This window comes from Amblyomma americanum, unplaced genomic scaffold (genome assembly GCF_052857255.1).
Source record: "Amblyomma americanum isolate KBUSLIRL-KWMA unplaced genomic scaffold, ASM5285725v1 scaffold_58, whole genome shotgun sequence".
Classification (NCBI taxonomy): domain Eukaryota; kingdom Metazoa; phylum Arthropoda; class Arachnida; order Ixodida; family Ixodidae; genus Amblyomma; species Amblyomma americanum.
In genome coordinates this window covers 1-16776 of record NW_027526530.1, presented here as the reverse complement: position 1 = coordinate 16776, position 16776 = coordinate 1, and the positions used below count along the sequence as shown (strand labels likewise).

At 54.0% G+C, this 16776-nt stretch overlaps 12 non-coding genes across 12 annotated transcripts; all 12 read left to right on the top strand.

Moving 5' to 3' along the window:
* Positions 1–1709: 1709 nt before the first annotated feature.
* TRNAI-UAU (transfer RNA isoleucine (anticodon UAU)) lies at positions 1710–1783 on the top strand. The gene has a single exon. It is a non-coding gene; the product is annotated as a tRNA-Ile (tRNA).
* A 1048-nt stretch (positions 1784–2831) lies between these two features.
* Positions 2832–2905, top strand: TRNAI-UAU (transfer RNA isoleucine (anticodon UAU)). Its single transcript has one exon. It is a non-coding gene; the product is annotated as a tRNA-Ile (tRNA).
* Positions 2906–3502: 597 nt separating this feature from the next.
* TRNAI-UAU (transfer RNA isoleucine (anticodon UAU)) lies at positions 3503–3576 on the top strand. Its single transcript has one exon. It is a non-coding gene; the product is annotated as a tRNA-Ile (tRNA).
* A 595-nt stretch (positions 3577–4171) lies between these two features.
* On the top strand, positions 4172–4245 carry TRNAI-UAU (transfer RNA isoleucine (anticodon UAU)). The gene has a single exon. It is a non-coding gene; the product is annotated as a tRNA-Ile (tRNA).
* A 597-nt stretch (positions 4246–4842) lies between these two features.
* Positions 4843–4916, top strand: TRNAI-UAU (transfer RNA isoleucine (anticodon UAU)). Its single transcript has one exon. It is a non-coding gene; the product is annotated as a tRNA-Ile (tRNA).
* Positions 4917–5509: 593 nt separating this feature from the next.
* TRNAI-UAU (transfer RNA isoleucine (anticodon UAU)) lies at positions 5510–5583 on the top strand. Its single transcript has one exon. It is a non-coding gene; the product is annotated as a tRNA-Ile (tRNA).
* A 597-nt stretch (positions 5584–6180) lies between these two features.
* Positions 6181–6254, top strand: TRNAI-UAU (transfer RNA isoleucine (anticodon UAU)). The gene has a single exon. It is a non-coding gene; the product is annotated as a tRNA-Ile (tRNA).
* A 1921-nt stretch (positions 6255–8175) lies between these two features.
* Positions 8176–8249, top strand: TRNAI-UAU (transfer RNA isoleucine (anticodon UAU)). The gene has a single exon. It is a non-coding gene; the product is annotated as a tRNA-Ile (tRNA).
* Positions 8250–10330: 2081 nt separating this feature from the next.
* On the top strand, positions 10331–10404 carry TRNAI-UAU (transfer RNA isoleucine (anticodon UAU)). The gene has a single exon. It is a non-coding gene; the product is annotated as a tRNA-Ile (tRNA).
* Positions 10405–11231: 827 nt separating this feature from the next.
* TRNAI-UAU (transfer RNA isoleucine (anticodon UAU)) lies at positions 11232–11305 on the top strand. The gene has a single exon. It is a non-coding gene; the product is annotated as a tRNA-Ile (tRNA).
* Positions 11306–13442: 2137 nt separating this feature from the next.
* Positions 13443–13516, top strand: TRNAI-UAU (transfer RNA isoleucine (anticodon UAU)). The gene has a single exon. It is a non-coding gene; the product is annotated as a tRNA-Ile (tRNA).
* Positions 13517–16548: 3032 nt separating this feature from the next.
* TRNAI-UAU (transfer RNA isoleucine (anticodon UAU)) lies at positions 16549–16622 on the top strand. The gene has a single exon. It is a non-coding gene; the product is annotated as a tRNA-Ile (tRNA).
* The last annotated feature ends 154 nt before the right edge of the window (positions 16623–16776 follow it).

Here is a 16776-nt window from a genome sequence, read left to right as displayed (position 1 = left end):
TTTGATTAGAGTGTCGTGCTAATAACGCGAAGGCGTACGTGCGATTCCTGCACAGGCCATGGTTTCCTTTTTTTCCTCCTGCTCCTCTCAGCGCAGCGGACCGTACGTGCCGCAGGGAGGGCCCAGTTTTTCCTCTGCCGCCCACACAAACGTGTTGTGTGGATAGACGGAGGACGAATGGAGTGGGTTACCTTGATGCCGTGAATTGTTCTGGCGTGCTAGCTCAGTTGGTTAGAGTGTCGTGCTAATAACGCGAAGGTCGTACGTGCGATCCCTGCGCAGGCCATGGTTCCCTTTTTTTTCTCCTGCTCTCAGCGCAGCTGGCCGTACGTGGCGCAGAGAGAGAGAGGCCAGTTTTTCCTCTGCCGCCCACACAAACGTGTTGTGTGGATAGAAGAGGGACGAATGGAGTGGGTTACCTTGATACCGTGAATTGTTCTGGCGTGCTAGCTCAGTTGGTTAGAGCGTCGTGCTAATAACGCGAAGGTCGTACATGCGATCCCTGCGCAGGCCATGGTTTCCTTTTTTTCTGCTGCTCTCAGCGCAGCTGACCGTACGTGCCGCAGGGAGGGCCAGTTTTTCCTCTGCCGCCCACACAAACGTGTTGTGTGGATAGACGAAGGACGAATGGAGTGGGTTACCTTCATGCCGTGAATTGTTCTGGCGTGCTAGCTCAGTTGGTTAGAGCGTCGTGCTAATAACGCGGTTTTCTTTTTTTTCTCCTGCTCTCAGCGCAGCTGACCGTACGTGGCGCAGGGAGAACCAGTTTTTCCTCTGCCGCCCACACAAACGTGTTGTGTGGATGGAAGAAGGACGAATGGAGTGGGTTACCTTCATGCCGTGAATTGTTCTGGCGTGCTAGCTCAGTTGGTTAGAGCGTGGTGGTAATAACGCGGTTTCCTTTTTTTTCTCCTGCTCTCAGCGCAGCTGACCGTACGTGGCGCATGGAGAACCAGTTTTTCCTCTGCCGCCCACACAAACGTGTTGCGTGGATAGACGAAGGACGAAAGGAGTGGGTTACCTTGATGCAGTGAATTGTTCTGGCGTGCTAGCTCAGTTGGTTATAGCGTCGTGCTAATAACGCGAAGGTCGTACGTGCGATCCCTGCGCAGGCCACGGTTTCCGTTTTTTTCTCCTGCTCTCAGCGCAGCTGACCGTACGTGCCGCAGGGAGGCCCAGTTTTTCCCCTGCCGCCCACACAAACATGTTGTGTGGATAGAAGAAGGGCGAATGGAGTGGGTTACCTTGATGAGGTGAATTGTTCTGGCCTGCTAACTCAGTTGGTTGGAGCGTCGTGCTAATAACGCGAAGGTCGTACGTGCGATCCCTGCGCAGGCCATGGTTTCCTTTTTTTCTCCTGCTCTCAGGGCAGCTGACCGTACGTGCCGCAGGGAGGGCCAGTTTTTCCCCTGCCGCCCAAACAAAGGTGTTGTGTGGATAGAAGAAGGACGAATGGAGTGGGTTACCTTGATGCCGTGAATTGTTCTGGCCTGCTAGCTCAGTTGGTTAGAGTGTCGTGCTAATAACGCGAAGGTCGTACGTGCGATCCCTGCACAGGCCATGGTTTCCTTTTGTTTTTCTGCTCTCAGCGCAGCTGACCGTACGTGCCGCAGGGAGGGCCAGTTTTTCCCCTGCCGCCCACACAAACGTGTTGTGTGGATAGAAGAAGGACGAATGGAGTGGGTTACCTTGATGCCGTGAATTGTTCTGGCGTGCTAGCTCAGTTGGTTAGAGCGTCGTGCTTATAACGCGAAGGTCGCACGTGCGATCCCTGCGCAGGCCATGGTTTCCTTTTTTTTCTCCTGCTCTCAGCGCAGCTGACCGTACGTGCCGCAGGGAGGGCGAGTTTTTCCTCTGCCGCCCACACAAACGTGTTGTGTGGATAGAATAAGGACGAATGGAGTGGGTTACCTTGATGCCGTGAATTGTTCTGGCGTGCTAGCTCAGTTGGTTAGAGTGTCGTGCTAATAACGCGAAGGTCGTACGTGCGATCCCTGCACAGGCCATGGTTTCCTTTTTTTTGCTCCTGCTCTCAGCGCAGCTGACAGCTGACCGTACGTGCCGCAGGGAGGGCCAGTTTTTCCTCTGCCGCCCACACAAACGTGTTGTGTGGATAGAAGAAGGACGAATGGAGTGGGTTACCTTGATGCCGTGAATTGTTCTGGCTTCTAGCTCAGTTGGTTATAGCATCGTGCTTATAACGCTAAGGTCGTACGTGCGATCCCTGCGCAGGCAATGGTTTCCTTTTTTTTTCTCCTGCTCTCAGCGCAGCTGAACGTACGTGCCGCGGGGAGGGCCAGTTTTTCCTCTGCCGCGCACACAAACGTGTTGTGTGGATAGAAGGACGAATGGAGTGGGTTACCTTGATGCCGTGAATTGTTCTGGCGTGCTAACTCAGTTGGTTAGAGCGTCGTGCTAATAACGCGAAGGTCGTACGTGCGATCCCTGCACAGGCCATTGTTTCCTTTTTGTACTCCTGCTCTCAGCGCAGCTGACCGTACGTGCCGCAGGGAGGGCCAGTTTTTCCTCTGCCGCCCGCACAAACGTGTTGTGTGGATAGAAGAAGGACGAATGGAGTGGGTTACCTTGATGCCGTGAATTGTTCTGGCGTGCTAGCTCAGTTGGTTATAGCGTCGTGCTAATAACGCGAAGGTCGTACGTGCGATCCCTGCGAAGGACATGGTTTCCTTTTTTATCTCCTGCTCTCAGCGCAGCTGACCGTACGTGCCGCAGGGAGGGCCAGTTTTTCCGCTGCCGCCCACACAAAAACGTGTTGTGTGGATAGAAGAAGGACGAATGAAGTGGGTTACCTTGATGCCGTGAATTGTTCTGGCCTGCTAGCTCAGTTGGTTAGAGCGTCGTGCTTATAACGCGAAGTTCGCACGTGCGATCCCTGCGCAGGCCATGGTTTCCTTTTTTTTCTCCTGCTCTCAGCGCAGCTGACCGTACGTGCCACACGGAGGGCCAGTTTTTCCTCTGCCGCCCACACAAACGTGTTGTGTGGATAGAAGAAGGACGAATGGAGTGGGTTACCTTGATGCCGTGAATTGTTCTGGCGTGCTAGCTCAGTCGGTTAGAGTGTCGTGCTAATAACGCGAGGGTCGTACGTGCGATCCCTGCACAGGCCATTGTTTCCTTTTTTTACTCCTGCTCTCAGCGCAGCTGACCGTACGTGCCGCAGGGAGGGCCAGTTTTTCCTCTGCCGCCCGCACAAACGTGTTGTGTGGATAGAAGAAGGACGAATGGAGTGGGTTACCTTGATGCCGTGAATTGTTCTGGCGTGCTAGCTCAGTTGGTTATAGCGTCGTGCTAATAACGCGAAGGTCGTACGTGCGATCCCTGGGAAGGACATGGTTTCCTTTTTTATCTCCTGCTCTCAGCGCAGCTGACCGTACGTGCCGCAGGGAGGGCCAGTTTTTCCGCTGCCGCCCACACAAAGACGTGTTGTGTGGATAGAAGAAGGACGAATGAAGTGGGTTACCTTGATGCCGTGAATTGTTCTGGCCTGCTAGCTCAGTTGGTTAGAGCGTCGTGCTTATAACGCGAAGTTCGCACGTGCGATCCCTGCGCAGGCCATGGTTTCCTTTTTTTTCTCCTGCTCTCAGCGCAGCTGACCGTACGTGCCACACAGAGGGCCAGTTTTTCCTCTGCCGCCCACACAAACGTGTTGTGTGGATAGAAGAAGGACGAATGGAGTGGGTTACCTTGATGCCGTGAATTTTTCTGGCTTCTAGCTCAGTTGGTTATAGCGTCGTGCTTATAACGCGAAGGTCGTACGTGCGATCCCTGCGCAGGCCATGGTTTCCTTTTTTTTTCGCCTGCTCTCAGCGCAGCTGACCGTACGTGCCGCAGGGAGGGCCAGTTTTTCCTCTGCCGCACACACAAAATGTGTTGTGTGGATAGAAGGACGAATGGAGTGGGTTACCTTGATGCCGTGAATTGTTCTGGCGTGCTAGCTCAGTTGGTTATAGCGTCGTGCTAATAACGCGAAGGTCGTACGTGCGATCCCTGCGAAGGACATGGTTTCCTTTTTTATCTCCTGCTCTCAGCGCAGCTGACCGTACGTGCCGCAGGGAGGGCCAGTTTTTCCGCTGCCGCCCACACAAAAACGTGTTGTGTGGATAGAAGAAGGACGAATGAAGTGGGTTACCTTGATGCCGTGAATTGTTCTGGCCTGCTAGCTCAGTTGGTTAGAGCGTCGTGCTTATAACGCGAAGTTCGCACGTGCGATCCCTGCGCAGGCCATGGTTTCCTTTTTTTTCTCCTGCTCTCAGCGCAGCTGACCGTACGTGCCACACGGAGGGCCAGTTTTTCCTCTGCCGCCCACACAAACGTGTTGTGTGGATAGAAGAAGGACGAATGGAGTGGGTTACCTTGATGCCGTGAATTGTTCTGGCGTGCTAGCTCAGTCGGTTAGAGTGTCGTGCTAATAACGCGAGGGTCGTACGTGCGATCCCTGCACAGGCCATTGTTTCCTTTTTTTACTCCTGCTCTCAGCGCAGCTGACCGTACGTGCCGCAGGGAGGGCCAGTTTTTCCTCTGCCGCCCGCACAAACGTGTTGTGTGGATAGAAGAAGGACGAATGGAGTGGGTTACCTTGATGCCGTGAATTGTTCTGGCGTGCTAGCTCAGTTGGTTATAGCGTCGTGCTAATAACGCGAAGGTCGTACGTGCGATCCCTGGGAAGGACATGGTTTCCTTTTTTATCTCCTGCTCTCAGCGCAGCTGACCGTACGTGCCGCAGGGAGGGCCAGTTTTTCCGCTGCCGCCCACACAAAGACGTGTTGTGTGGATAGAAGAAGGACGAATGAAGTGGGTTACCTTGATGCCGTGAATTGTTCTGGCCTGCTAGCTCAGTTGGTTAGAGCGTCGTGCTTATAACGCGAAGTTCGCACGTGCGATCCCTGCGCAGGCCATGGTTTCCTTTTTTTTCTCCTGCTCTCAGCGCAGCTGACCGTACGTGCCACACAGAGGGCCAGTTTTTCCTCTGCCGCCCACACAAACGTGTTGTGTGGATAGAAGAAGGACGAATGGAGTGGGTTACCTTGATGCCGTGAATTTTTCTGGCTTCTAGCTCAGTTGGTTATAGCGTCGTGCTTATAACGCGAAGGTCGTACGTGCGATCCCTGCGCAGGCCATGGTTTCCTTTTTTTTTCGCCTGCTCTCAGCGCAGCTGACCGTACGTGCCGCAGGAGGGCCAGTTTTTCCTCTGCCGCACACACAAAATGTGTTGTGTGGATAGAAGGACGAATGGAGTGGGTTACCTTGATGCCGTGAATTGTTCTGGCGTGCTAGCTCAGTTGGTTATAGCGTCGTGCTAATAACGCGAAGGTCGTACTGCGATCCCTGCGAAGGACATGGTTTCCTTTTTTATCTCCTGCTCTCAGCGCAGCTGACCGTACGTGCCGCAGGGAGGGCCAGTTTTTCCGCTGCCGCCCACACAAAAACGTGTTGTGTGGATAGAAGAAGGACGAATGAAGTGGGTTACCTTGATGCCGTGAATTGTTCTGGCCTGCTAGCTCAGTTGGTTAGAGCGTCGTGCTTATAACGCGAAGTTCGCACGTGCGATCCCTGCGCAGGCCATGGTTTCCTTTTTTTTCTCCTGCTCTCAGCGCAGCTGACCGTACGTGCCACACGGAGGGCCAGTTTTTCCTCTGCCGCCCACACAAACGTGTTGTGTGGATAGAAGAAGGACGAATGGAGTGGGTTACCTTGATGCCGTGAATTGTTCTGGCGTGCTAGCTCAGTCGGTTAGAGTGTCGTGCTAATAACGCGAGGGTCGTACGTGCGATCCCTGCACAGGCCATTGTTTCCTTTTTTTACTCCTGCTCTCAGCGCAGCTGACCGTACGTGCCGCAGGGAGGGCCAGTTTTTCCTCTGCCGCCCGCACAAACGTGTTGTGTGGATAGAAGAAGGACGAATGGAGAGGGTTACCTTGATGCCGTGAATTGTTCTGGCGTGCTAGCTCAGTTGGTTATAGCGTCGTGCTAATAACGCGAAGGTCGTACGTGCGATCCCTGGGAAGGACATGGTTTCCTTTTTTATCTCCTGCTCTCAGCGCAGCTGACCGTACGTGCCGCAGGGAGGGCCAGTTTTTCCGCTGCCGCCCACACAAAGACGTGTTGTGTGGATAGAAGAAGGACGAATGAAGTGGGTTACCTTGATGCCGTGAATTGTTCTGGCCTGCTAGCTCAGTTGGTTAGAGCGTCGTGCTTATAACGCGAAGTTCGCACGTGCGATCCCTGCGCAGGCCATGGTTTCCTTTTTTTTCTCCTGCTCTCAGCGCAGCTGACCGTACGTGCCACACAGAGGGCCAGTTTTTCCTCTGCCGCCCACACAAACGTGTTGTGTGGATAGAAGAAGGACGAATGGAGTGGGTTACCTTGATGCCGTGAATTTTTCTGGCTTCTAGCTCAGTTGGTTATAGCGTCGTGCTTATAACGCGAAGGTCGTACGTGCGATCCCTGCGCAGGCCATGGTTTCCTTTTTTTTTCGCCTGCTCTCAGCGCAGCTGACCGTACGTGCCGCAGGGAGGGCCAGTTTTTCCTCTGCCGCACACCACAAAATGTGTTGTGTGGATAGAAGGACGAATGGAGTGGGTTACCTTGATGCCGTGAATTGTTCTGGCGTGCTAGCTCAGTTGGTTAGAACATTGTGCTTATAACGCGAAGGTCGCCCGTGCGATCCCTGCGCAGGCCATGGTTTCCTTTTTTTTCTCCTGCTCCCAGCGCAGCTGACCGTACGTGCCGCAGGGAGGGCCAGTTTTTCCCCTGCCGCCCACACAAACGTGTTGTGTGGATAGAAGAAGGACGAATGGAGTGGGTTACCTTGATGCCGTGAATTGTTCTGGTCTGCTAGCTCAGTTGGTTAGAGCGTCGTGCTTATAACGTGAAGGTCGTACGTGTGATCCCTGCCCAGGCCATGGTTTCCTTTTTTTTTCTCCTGCTCTCAGCGCAGCTGACCGTACGTGGCGCAGGGAGGGCCAGTTTTTCCTCTGCCGCCCACTCAAACGTGTTGTGTGGATAGAAGGACGAATGGAGTGGGTTACCTTGATGCCGTGAACTGTTCTGGCCTGCTAGCTCACTTGGTTAGAGCGTCGTGCTAATAACGCGAAGGTCGTACGTGCGATCCCTGCGCAGGCCATGGTTTGTTTTTTTTCTCCTGCTCTCAGCGCAGCTTACCGTACGTGCCGCAGGGAGGGCCAGCTTTTCCTCTGCCGCCCACTCAAACGTGTTGTGTGGATAGAAGGACGAATGGAGTGGGTTACCTTGATGCCGTGAATTGTTCTGGCGTGCTAGCTCAGTTGGTTAGCGTGTCGTGCTAATAACGCGAAGGTCGTACGTGCGATCCCTGCGCAGGCCATGGTTTCCTTTTTTTCTGCTGCTCTCAGCGCAGCTGACCGTACGTGGCGCAGGGAGGGCCAGTTTTTCCTCTGCCGCCCACACAAACGTGTTGAATGGATAGAAGGACGAATGGAGTGGGTTACCTTGATGCCGTGAATTGTTCTGGCCTGCTAGCTCATTTGGTTAGAGTGTCGTGCTAATAACGCGAAGGTCGTACGTGCGATCCCTGCACAGGCCATGGTTTCCTTTTGTTTCTCCTGCTCTCAGCGCAGCTGACCGTACGTGCCGCAGGGAGGGCCAGTTTCTCCCCTGCCGCCCACACAAACGTGTTGTGTGGATAGAAGAAGGACGAATGGAGTGGGTTACCTTGATGCCGTGAATTGTTATGGCCTGCTAGCTCAGTTGGTTAGAGCGTCGGGCTAATAACGCGAAGGTCGTACGTGCGATCCCTGCACAGGCCATGGTTTCCTTTTGTTTCTCCTGCTCTCAGCGCAGCTGACCGTACGTGCCGCAGGGAGGGCCAGTTTTTCCCCTGCCGCCGAAACAAAGGTGTTGTGTGGATAGAAGAAGGACGAATGGAGTGGGTTACCTTGATGCCGTGAATTGTTCTGGCGTGCTAGCTCAGTTGGTTATAGCGTCGTGCTAATAACGCAAAGGTCGTACGTGCGATCCCTGCGCAGGCCATGGTTTCCGTTTTTCTCTCCTGCTCTCAGCGCAGCTGAACGTACGTGCCGCAGGGAGGGCCAGTTTTTCCCCTGCCGCCCACACAAACGTGTTCTGTGGATAGAAGAAGGACGAAGGAGGGGGTTACCTTGATGCCGTGAATTGTTCTGGCCTGCTAGCTCAGTTGGTTAGAACGTCGTGCTTATAACGCGAAGGTCGTACGTGCGATCCCTGCGCAGGCCATGGTTTCCTTTTTTTTCTCCTGCTCTCAGCGCAGCTCACCGTACGTGGCGCAGGGAGGGCCAGTTTTTCCTCTGCCGCCCACACAAACGTGTTCTGTGGATAGAAGAAGGACGAATGGAGTTGGTTACCTTGATGCCGCGAATTGTTCTGGCCTGCTAGCTCAGTTGGTTAGAGCGTCGTGCTTATACGCGAATTTCGTACGTGCGATCCCTGCGCAGGCCATGGTTTCCTTTTTTTACGTGTTCTGTGGATAGAAGAAGGACGAATGGAGTGGGTTACCTTGATGCCGTGAATTGTTCTGGCCTCCTAGCTCAGTTGGTTAGAGCGTCGTGCTTATAACGCAAAGGTCGTACGTGCGATCCCTGCGCAGGCCTTGGTTCCCTTTTTTTTCTCCTGCTCTCAGCGCAGCTCACCGTACGTGGCGCAGGGAGGGTCAGTTTTTCCTCTGCCGCCCACACAAACGTGTTGTGTGGATAGACGAAGGACGAATGGAGTGGGTTACCTTGATGCCGTGAATTGTTCTGGCGTGCTAGCTCAGTTGGTTATAGCGTCGTGCTAATAACGCGAAGGTCGTACGTGCGATCCCTGCGCAGGCCATGGTTTCCGTTTTTCTCTCCTGCTCTCAGCGCAGCTGACCGTACGTGCCGCAGAGAGAGGCCAGTTTTTCCTCTGCCGCCCACACAAACGTGTTGTGTGGATAGAAGAAGGACGAATGGAGTGGGTTACCTTGATGCCGTGAATTGTTCTGGCGTGCTAGCTCAGTCGGTTAGAGTGTCGTGCTAATAACGCGAAGGTCGTACGTGCGATCCTGCACAGGCCATGGTTTCCTTTTTGTTCTGCTGCTCTCAGCGCAGCTGACCGTACGTGCCGCAGGGAGGGCCAGTTTTTCCTCTGCCGCCCACACAAACGTGTTGTGTGGATAGAATAAGGGACGAATGGAGTGGGGTTACCTTGATGCCGTGAATTGTTCTGGCGTGCTAGATCAGTTGGTTAGAGCATCGTGCTTATAACGCGAAGGTCGCACGTGCGATCCCTGCGCAGGCCATGGTTTCCTTTTTTTTCTCCTGCTCTCAGCGCAGCTGACCGTACGTGCCGCAGGGAGGGCCAGATTTTCCTCTGCCGCCCACACAAACGTTTTGTGTGGATAGAATAAGGACGAATGGAGTGGGTTACCTTGATGCCGTGAATTGTTCTGGCGTGCTAGCTCAGTTGGTTAGAGTGTCGTGCTAATAACGCGAAGGTCGTACGTGCGATCCCTGCACAGGCCATGGTTTCCTTTTTTTTGCTCCTGCTCTCAGCGCAGCTGACCGTACGTGCCGCAGAGAGAGGCCAGTTTTTCCTCTGCCGCCCACACAAACGTGTTGAATGGATATAAGCACGAATGGAGTGGGTTACCTTGATGCCGTGAATTGTTCTGGCGTGCTAGCTCAGTTGGTTATAGCGTCGTGCTAATAACGCAAAGGTCGTACGTGCGATCCCTGCGCAGGCCATTGTTCCCTTTTTTTTCTCTCTCTCTCAGCGCAGCTGACCGTACGTGCCGCAGGGAGGCCCAGTTTCTCCCCTGCCGCCCACACAAACATGTTGTGTGGATAGAAGAAGGGCGAATGGAGTGGGTTACCTTGATGAGGTGAATTGTTCTGGCCTGCTAGCTCAGTTGGTTAGAGCGTCGTGCTAATAACGCGAAGGTCGTACGTGCGATCCCTGCGCAGGCATGGTTTCCTTTTTTTCTCCTGCTCTCAGGGCAGCTGACCGTACGTGCCGCAGGGAGGGCCAGTTTTTCCCCTGCCGCCCAAACAAATTTGTTGTGTGGATAGAAGAAGGACGAATGGAGTGGGTTACCTTGATGCCGTGAATTGTTCTGGCCTGCTAGCTCAGTTGGTTAGAGTGTCGTGCTAATAACGCGAAAATCGTACGTGCCATCCTGCACAGGCCATGGTTTCCTTTTGTTTTTCCTGCTCTCAGCGCAGCTGACCGTACGTGCCGCAGGGAGGGCCAGTTTTCCCCTGCCGCCCACACAAACGTGTTGTGTGGATAGAAGAAGGACGAATGGAGTGGGTTACCTTGATGCCGTGAATTGTTCTGGCGTGCTAGCTCAGTTGGTTAGAGCGTCGTGCTTATAACGCGAAGGTCGCACGTACGATCCCTGCGCAGGCCCATGGTTTCCTTTTTTTTCTCCTGCTCTCAGCGCAGCTGACCGTACGTGCCGCAGGGAGGGCCAGTTTTTCCTCTGCCGCCCACACAAACGTGTTGTGTGGATAGAATAAGGACGAATGGAGTGGGTTACCTTGATGCCGTGAATTATTCTGGCGTGCTAGCTCAGTTGTTTATAGCGTCGTGCTAATAACGCGAAGGTCGTACGTGCGATCCCTGCGCAGGCCATGGTTTCCTTTTTTTTTCTCCTGCTCTCAGCGCAGCTGGCCGTACGTGGCGCAGAGAGAGAGAGGCCAGTTTTTCCTCTGCCGCCCGCACAAACGTGTTGTGTGGATAGAAGAAGGACGAATGGAGTGGGTTACCTTGATGCCGTGAATTGTTCTGGCGTGCTAGCTCAGTCGGTTAGAGTGTCGTGCTAATAACGCGAGGGTCGTACGTGCGATCCCTGCACAGGCCATTGTTTCCTTTTTTTTACTCCTGCTCTCAGCGCAGCTGACCGTACGTGCCGCAGGGAGGGCCAGTTTTTTCCTCTGCCGCCCGCACAACGTGTTGTGTGGATAGAAGAAGGACGAATGGAGTGGGTTACCTTGATGCCGTGAATTGTTCTGGCGTGCTAGCTCAGTTGGTTATAGCGTCGTGCTAATAACGCGAAGGTCGTACGTGCGATCCCTGGGAAGGACATGGTTCCTTTTTTATCTCCTGCTCTCAGCGCAGCTGACCGTACGTGCCGCAGGGAGGGCCAGTTTTTCCGCTGCCGCCCACACAAAGACGTGTTGTGTGGATAGAAGAAGGACGAATGAAGTGGGTTACCTTGATGCCGTGAATTGTTCTGGCCTGCTAGCTCAGTTGGTTAGAGCGTCGTGCTTATAACGCGAAGTTCGCACGTGCGATCCCTGCGCGGGCCATGGTTTCCTTTTTTTCTCCTGCTCTCAGCGCAGCTGACCGTACGTGCCACACAGAGGGCGAGTTTTTCCTCTGCCGCCCACACAAACGTGTTGTGTGGATAGAAGAAGGACGAATGGAGTGGGTTACCTTGATGCCGTGAATTTTTCTGGCTTCTAGCTCAGTTGGTTATAGCGTCGTGCTTATAACGCGAAGGTCGTACGTGCGATCCCTGCGCAGGCCATGGTTTCCTTTTTTTTTCGCCTGCTCTCAGCGCAGCTGACCGTACGTGCCGCAGGGAGGGCCAGTTTTTCCTCTGCCACACACACACAATGTGTTGTGTGGATGAGTGGGTTACCTTGATGCCGTGAATTGTTCTGGCGTGCTAGCTCAGTTGGTTAGAACATTGTGCTTATAACGCGAAGGTCGCCCGTGCGATCCCTGCGCAGGCCATGGTTTCCTTTTTTTTCTCCTGCTCCCAGCGCAGCTGACCGTACGTGCCGCAGAGAGGGCCAGTTTTTCCCCTGCCGCCCACACAAACGTGTTGTGTGGATAGAAGAAGGACGAATGGAGTGGTTACCTTGATGCCGTGAATTGTTCTGGTCTGCTAGCTCAGTTGGTTAGAGCGTCGTGCTTATAACGTGAAGGTCGTACGTGTGATCCCTGCCCAGGCCATGGTTTCCTTTTTTTTTTCTCCTGCTCTCAGCGCAGCTGACCGTACGTGGCGCAGGGAGGGCAAGTTTTTCCTCTGCCGCCCACTCAAACGTGTTGTGTGGATAGAAGGACGAATGGAGTGGGTTACCTTGATGCCGTGAACTGTTCTGGCCTGCTAGCTCACTTGGTTAGAGCGTCGTGCTAATAACGCGAAGGTCGTACGTGCGATCCCTGCGCAGGCCATGGTTTCGTTTTTTTTCTCCTGCTCTCAGCGCAGCTTACCGTACGTGCCGCAGGGAGGGCCAGCTTTTCCTCTGCGCCCACTCAAACGTGTTGTGTGGATAGAAGGACGAATGGAGTGGGTTTACCTTGATGCCGTGAATTGTTCTGGCGTGCTATGCTCAGTTGGTTAGCGTGTCGTGCTAATAACGCGAAGGTCGTACGTGCGATCCCTGCGCAGGCCATGGTTTCCTTTTTTGTCCTGCTCTCAGCGCAGCTGACCGTACGTGCCGCAGGGAGGGCCCAGTTTTTCCTCTGCCGCCCACACAAACGTGTTGTGTGGATAGACGGAGGACGAATGGAGTGGGTTACCTTGATGCCGTGAATTGTTCTGGCGTGCTAGCTCAGTTGGTTAGAATGTCGTGCTAATAACGCGAAGGTCGTACGTGCGATCCCTGCGCAGGCCATGGTTCCCTTTTTTTTTCCTGCTCTCAGCGCAGCTGGCCGTACGTGGCGCAGAGAGAGAGAGGCCAGTTTTTCCTCTGCCGCCCACACAAACGTGTTGAATGGATAGAAGGACGAATGGAGTGGGTTACCTTGATGCCGTGAATTGTTCTGGCCTGCTAGCTCATTTGGTTAGAGTGTCGTGCTAATAACGCGAAGGTCGTACGTGCGATCCCTGCACAGGCCATGGTTTCCTTTTGTTTCTCCTGCTCTCAGCGCAGCTGACCGTACGTGCCGCAGGGAGGGCCAGTTTCTCCCCTGCCGCCCACACAAACGTGTTGTGTGGATAGAAGAAGGACGAATGGAGTGGGTTACCTTGATGCCGTGAATTGTTATGGCCTGCTAGCTCAGTTGGTTAGAGCGTCCGGCTGATAACGCGAAGGTCGTACGTGCGATCCCTGCACAGGCCATGGTTTCCTTTTGTTTCTCCTGTTCTCAGCGCAGCTGACCGTACGTGCCGCAGGGAGGGCCAGTTTTTCCCCTGCCGCCCAAACAGAGGTGTTGTGTGGATAGAAGAAGGACGAATGGAGTGGGTTACCTTGATGCCGTGAATTGTTCTGGCGTGCTAGCTCAGTTGGTTATAGCGTCGTGCTAATAACGCAAAGGTCGTACGTGCGATCCCTGCGCAGGCCATGGTTTCCGTTTTTCTCTCCTGCTCTCAGCGCAGCTGACCGTACGTGCCGCAGGGAGGGCCAGTTTTTCCCCTGCCGCCCACACAAACGTGTTCTGTGGATAGAAGAAGGACGAATGGAGGGGGGTTACCTTGATGCCGTGAATTGTTCTGGCCTGCTAGCTCAGTTGGTTAGAGCGTCGTGCTTATAACGCGAAGGTCGTACGTGCGATCCCTGCGCAGGCCTTGGTTCCCTTTTTTTTTCTCCTGCTCTCAGCGCAGCTCACCGTACGTGGCGCAGGGAGGGCAGTTTTTCCTCTGCCGTCCACACAAACGTGTTGTGTGGATAGACGAAGGACGAATGGAGTGGGTTACCTTGATGCCGTGAATTGTTCTGGCGTGCTAGCTCAGTCGGTTAGAGTGTCGTGCTAATAACGCGAAGGTCGTACGTGCGATCCCTGCACAGGCCATGGTTTCCTTTTTGTTCTGCTGCTCACAGCGCAGCTGACCGTACGTGCCGCAGGGAGGGCCAGTTTTTCCTCTGCCGCCCACACAAACGTGTTGTGTGGATAGAATAAGGACGAATGGAGTGGGTTACCTTGATGCCGTGAATTGTTCTGGCGTGCTAGATCAGTTGGTTAGAGCATCGTGCTTATAACGCGAAGGTCGCACGTGCGATCCTGCGCAGGCCATGGTTTCCTTTTTTTTCTCCTGCTCTCAGCGCAGCTGACCGTACGTGCCGCAGGAGGGCCAGTTTTTCCTCTGCCGCCCACACAAACGTTTTGTGTGATAGAATAAGGACGAATGGAGTGGGTTACCTTGATGCCGTGAATTGTTCTGGCGTGCTAGCTCAGTTGGTTAGAGTGTCGTGCTAATAACGCGAAGGTCGTACGTGCGATCCCTGCACAGGCCATGGTTTCCTTTTTTTTTGCTCCTGCTCTCAGCGCAGCTGACCGTACGTGCCGCAGAGAGAGGCCAGTTTTTCCTCTGCCGCCCACACAAACGTGTTGAATGGATATAAGGACGAATGGAGTGGTTACCTTGATGCCGTGAATTGTTTCTGGCGTGCTAGCTCAGTTGGTTAGAGTGTCGTGCTAATAACGCGAAGGTCGTACGTGCGATCCCTGCGCAGGCCATTGTTCCCTTTTTTTCTCCTGCTCTCAGCGCAGCTGACCGTACGTGCCGCAGGAGGCCCAGTTTTTCCCCTGCCGCCCACACAAACATGTTGTGTGGATAGAAGAAGGGCGAATGGAGTGGGTTACCTTGATGAGGTGAATTGTTCTGGCCTGCTAGCTCAGTTGGTTAGAGCGTCGTGCTAATAACGCGAAGGTCGTACGTGCGATCCCTGCGCAGGCCATGGTTTCCTTTTTTTCTCCTGCTCTCAGGGCAGCTGACCGTACGTGCCGCAGGGAGGGCCAGTTTTTCCCCTGCCGCCCAAACAAATTTGTTGTGTGGATAGAAGAAGGACGAATGGAGTGGGTTACCTTGATGCCGTGAATTGTTCTGGCCTGCTAGCTCAGTTGGTTAGAGTGTCGTGCTAATAACGCGAAAATCGTACGTGCGATCCCTGCACAGGCCATGGTTTCCTTTTGTTTTTCCTGCTCTCAGCGCAGCTGACCGTACGTGCCGCAGGGAGGGCCAGTTTTTCCCCTGGCGCCCACACAAACGTGTTGTGTGGATAGAAGAAGGACGAATGATGTGGGTTACCTTGATGCCGTGAATTGTTCTGGCGTGCTAGCTCAGTTGGTTAGAGCGTCCGTGCTTATAACGCGAAGGTCGCACGTGCGATCCCTGCGCAGGCCATGGTTTCCTTTTTTTCTCCTGCTTTCAGCGCAGCTGACCGTACGTGCCGCAGGGAGGGCCAGTTTTTCCTCTGCCGCCCACACAAACGTGTTGTGTGGATAGAATAAGGACGAATGGAGTGGGTTACCTTGATGCCGTGAATTGTTCTGGCGTGCTAGCTCAGTTGGTTAGAGTGTCGTGCTAATAACGCGAAGGTCGTACGTGCGATCCCTGCACAGGCCATGGTTTCCTTTTTTTTGCTCCTGCTCTCAGCGCAGCTGACCGTACGTGCCGCAGGGAGGGCCAGTTTTTCCTCTGCCGCCCACACAAACGTGTTGTGTGGATAGAAGAAGACGAATGGAGTGGGTTTACCTTGATGCCGTGACTTGTTCTGGCTTCTAGCTCAGTTGGTTATAGCATCGTGCTTAAACGCTAAGGTCGTACGTGCGATCCCTGCGCAGGCCATGGTTTCCTTTTTTTTCTCCTGCTCTCAGCGCAGCTGAACGTGCGTGCCGCGGGGAGCGCCAGTTTTTCCTCTGCCGCGCACACAAACGTGTTGTGTGGATAGAAGGACGAATGGAGTGGGTTACCTTGATGCCGTGAATTGTTCTGGCGTGCTAGCTCAGTTGGTTAGAGCGTCGTGCTAATAACGCGAAGGTCGTACGTGCGATCCCTGCACAGGCCATTGTTTCCTTTTTGTACCCCTGCTCTCAGCGCAGCTGACCGTACGTGCCGCAGGGAGGGCCAGTTTTTCCTCTGCCGCCCGCACAAACGTGTTGTGTGGATAGAAGAAGGACGAATGGAGTGGGTTACCTTGATGCCGTGAATTGTTCTGGCGTGCTAGCTCAGTTGGTTAGAGTGTCGTGCTAATAACGCGAAGGTCGTACGTGCGATCCCTGCGCAGGCCATTGTTCCCTTTTTTTCTCCTGCTCTCAGCGCAGCTGACCGTACGTGCCGCAGGGAGGGCCAGTTTTTCCCCTGCCGCCCACACAAACATGTTGTGTGGATAGAAGAAGGGCGAATGAGTGGGTTACCTTGATGAGGTGAATTGTTCTGGCCTGCTAGCTCAGTTGGTTAGAGCGTCGTGCTAATAACGCGAAGGTCGTACGTGCGATCCCTGCGCAGGCCATGGTTTCCTTTTTTTCTCCTGCTCTCAGGGCAGCTGACCGTACGTGCCGCAGGGAGGGCCAGTTTTTCCCTGCCGCCCAAACAAATTTGTTGTGTGGATAGAAGAAGGACGAATGGAGTGGGTTACTTGATGCCGTGAATTGTTCTGGCCTGCTAGCTCAGTTGGTTAGAGTGTCGTGCTAATAACGCGAAAATCGTACGTGCGATCCTGCACAGGCCATGGTTTCCTTTTGTTTTTCCTGCTCTCAGCGCAGCTGACCGTACGTGCCGCAGGGAGGGCCAGTTTTTCCCCTGGCGCCCACACAAACGTGTTGTGTGGATAGAAGAAGGACGAATGGTGTGGGTTACCTTGATGCCGTGAATTGTTCTGGCGTGCTAGCTCAGTTGGTTAGAGCGTCGTGCTTATAACGCGAAGGTCGCACGTGCGATCCCTGCGCAGGCCATGGTTTCCTTTATTTTCTCCCTGCTTTCAGCGCAGCTGACCGTACGTGCCGCAGGGAGGGCCAGTTTTTCCTCTGCCGCCACACAAACGTGTTGTGTGGATAGAATAAGGACGAATGGAGTGGGTTACCTTGATGCCGTGAATTGTTCTGGCGT